The sequence below is a fragment of the Atractosteus spatula genome, chromosome 9 (genome assembly GCF_055471065.1).
Source record: "Atractosteus spatula isolate fAtrSpa1 chromosome 9, fAtrSpa1.hap1, whole genome shotgun sequence".
Classification (NCBI taxonomy): Eukaryota; Metazoa; Chordata; class Actinopteri; order Semionotiformes; family Lepisosteidae; genus Atractosteus; species Atractosteus spatula.
In genome coordinates, this window is record NC_142714.1 from 14567029 (window position 1) to 14570592 (window position 3564).

General features: G+C 34.9%; 1 long non-coding RNA gene across 1 annotated transcript; it reads right to left on the reverse strand.

Annotated features, from left to right (window-relative positions):
* Nucleotides 1-302: 302 nt before the first annotated feature.
* On the reverse strand, nucleotides 303-2824 carry LOC148828263 (uncharacterized). The gene is made up of 2 exons (XR_016091692.1): nucleotides 2711-2824; nucleotides 303-792 (listed from the first exon to the last, which is right to left on the reverse strand). It is a non-coding gene; the product is annotated as an uncharacterized LOC148828263 (long non-coding RNA).
* Between the last annotated feature and the right edge of the window lie 740 nt (nucleotides 2825-3564).

The window sequence follows — 3564 nt, forward strand, 5'->3', positions numbered from 1 at the left end:
CCTTAACCTGTTAATACAGACTAAAAATCTATTTTATACTATACAATCATAATAGAAATGAAAGTTATCTTGGATTAACCAGTGTTGATAAAATATTATTATATTGTATCTAGCTATTGTATAATCTCTTATGTGGCTGTGAGCAGATTTTTGAATACAAAAACATACAGATTATCTGTAAATAACTCTTTGCAATTTAGTCAAGCTGATATATCAGTATCGGCTGCTCGATACTACAACTTCCTGTTTACAAAGGATTATACCCACACATTAAAAATAAGATGGACAAAATGCCTCAAGCTCTTTTTAGCATTTTATTTTAACCTTAGAAAAAACTTAATAGAGGTTGAAAATGCAAGGTGACACCTCTTGGAAAAACTAGCCGGGAATAATATCGTAGCTGTTGTCTTGGGTTCGTTCTGAATTCATCCAGCAGCCAAAAAGTAGAAAACAGCTTGGAAATTTAGAACTTGTCATTTTGGAGTCAACTTGTGCTTAAATGTCTGTTCGGTGAAAAGACTTTCCAGTGGAAGAGATGCACTGCTGCTGCGTGGCGGTCGGCTCCTTCAGCAGAGGGATTTTCCCTCTCGCACGTTCTGGGCACAGGTTCTTCCAAGGTTCACACCCTGGAGGAGCAGTTCAGTCACTTGGTCTAGTCCCACACAGGTTGTAAGTGGAGCAACAAACCCATAAAGGCCGCCTAGGAAAATACTGATGGGCCAGGCAAGGAAAATCAACACAAGCAGCCAGAATATGGACCACATGATGCAGACGCAATCAGCCATCCTGAGTCTGAGGAAAACAGGATTGAAAGAAAGCATTAGTGTAGCAGTGAGCATTACAATACTGTAATGAAGCCTGCAAAGTTATTTGAGTAACGTTTTTATTTAAATTAAAAAGCCATTTTATGCACATGAGAGGTCTGCGGGGTTAGAACCATGTCACAGATTCTGGAACGAATGATGGGATTCCTATTAAATCAGTTATAATTAACTGTTTACAGTTTAAATCAGCCAAAACATTTTTTTAACCTTTTTATTTAAATCAGTCACAAGTCTGTCATCTCCATCTACACAAACCTTTCAATTTTGATGTTTCTTCCCCCTGTGATTGTGTTTTTAAAAACAGGGAAAACGTATAAGTTATCATTTCCAGGAAACTTATATAAAGACAGGATTCTTTCTGAATCAGATGTCAGATGCGATTCTTGGAGGGTCACCTTACGTAATCTCACGTGATCAAATAATAAGACTAATTACTTCATGAAAATGTTTCACTTCTGTCCAGACCCAAAAAAAGGTTTATCGCTAATTGAATAAAGTGCACGTTTTAAATCATTGGCTTCAAAACATCTAGAAAAAACATTAAAGTTGATAATTAGACTTAAGTAAGTTGGAATGAAAATCTTGTGGTTGTCTAGGACCTATTTGTGATACGCTAGGGTACAAATGTCAAGCTATTTAATTCACACCTGATACTATTATCTAGTGTGATTATGTGATGTGTTTAAAGTTCACCATTTTTTGTAAAATTTCAGTCACAGGAATGGCACATACTGAACTACATGCAAAGGATTTTGGTCATGCACTTCTTAAATAACTTGAAAGTGTTACTAAGGTAATGTATCTGACGATTTACATAGACACAAATATACAGTTGATAAAAACGATCAGAGAGGCAGATGCAACTGCCAGTTACCTTCTGTGTTTTTATAGAAAGTGAAACAAGTGACAAAGTAAAGAAACTCTTAACTGATTAGTCTCATATTGAGTCAACACTTCAATCTTGAACCGCTGTTCAGTCATAACCCAGGTTTCCATGGGTACATTTATGTACTTTTCACTATGCACTTATTGTTGCACAAGAATTGAGACCGAGATAAAAAGCAAGATAACTTCAGCAAAGGCAACTTATTCTACTCTGATGTTCTACAGTTAGATGTTGAATGCAATTCAAAAGCGATGTGCTTGAACAGTCACACCCTTGAGAAGGCAGATTCTAAGTGACCAGAATAAAATAAGCAAGAATGTTTTCTAATCTGAAAAAAATAAACTACACTGAATTAAGAAGCAGCAGTTTCAAACAACTTGAAAGACAAAATGTAAAAGACAAATGTATGCATACTTCTTGTATACTGATTATCCCCATTTCCTCATATTCCCTCAATATTTCCCTATATACTCCTTTTGTTAAAATGTTGAAAGAAATGACCAACTTTTCTGAATTTAACGGTCATTGACAAGCTAGGAATCTACAGGTTTTTGATTTACACAAGCCATCTTTCATAAATTTTCAAAGTGTGATTTTCATGCGTTCTAGATGTGGATTTAACAGCTTAGATATGCCTCACTTACAACTGCTTGCTTGTGCCTGGGGCAACACCCACTCCAACAGCAGAAACATTCACTTCCTTATGCTACATTACAGCAACAAAGATCTCGGCAATTTAAAAGGAAAGACTCTACAGCAGTCGAAGCAAATTTCTTAGCTGTACCTACTACTATTCAATGGAAATGATCAGAACTTAAAAAAAACAACTTATAAGGTTCTGTGCTTGCCTGTATAATAAGAGAATGAAAAGTTTTTGGAATAACAGAACCTTGTGGCATTTCACTGGACAATCTGAAACTAGAAAGTTTAAGTTTAAATGGCACTAAAAGCAAAAATATATATACACATATACACATTCTTACAAAAAAAATTCACTCACCTTTTAGGTTAATGTTCCTCAGCTCCAAGATTCACTGTATGTCGTCTTCCTGGGTCACTCCTAAGCTGAATAGTTCCTGCTCATGTGGTGCGGAGTGACTTCGCCTTTGAATGCAGCAACTTCCTAGTTGTAATTACTGGTATACTGCCAAAGGTAATGTGGGAAACACGAGAGAAACTGACTTCCGACTTCCAAGTAGCAGAGAAAGGACTACTACATTGGATATTTAAATCCATATTGTACATTTATTTCATCGTACCCTTCCGTGTGTGCGTGTAAGCAAACATTTTTGTAAAATGATTCCCTGCTCTTTTCAGCATAGAATAAATCTTTACTTGTTACTTTTCTGTAAAATGTCCATATCTTCCAAATTGCAAAAAATATTTTTTCCATAAAATTCCCTGACATATGTAATCAAAATGTTGTCGGTTTGATGTTTTTGCTAATTACCCAGAACCTTAAAGACTGAGGTCAGAGCAAGTACTGTACCTTCTCTGAAGAAATTCTATAAAATAGTATTTTAAAATAATTTTAAAGTAAATTTTAACAACATAAATTGCCACATTCATGTTTTACTGTACAATGAATTCATTTTGTAGTCTTAACTGTAGTTTTTACATTTTAAAGCTAACCGAGCTCTTTTTAGAGAACTTGTCGGTTCTCTGCTGTTCAGTATCAGCTGTCTCCATATAAAATGCACTTTTATTTGTTACCCTATCTTGTTCTACTTTGGTTATAGTACTGCAAATGTCAGTTTCAAAATAAATAATTTGTACTGGTATGATTGTGAATAAAATTTACTGTAAAAATAAATGCATTTTATTTAGACATTTTTATATGAACTTCACCTCTTA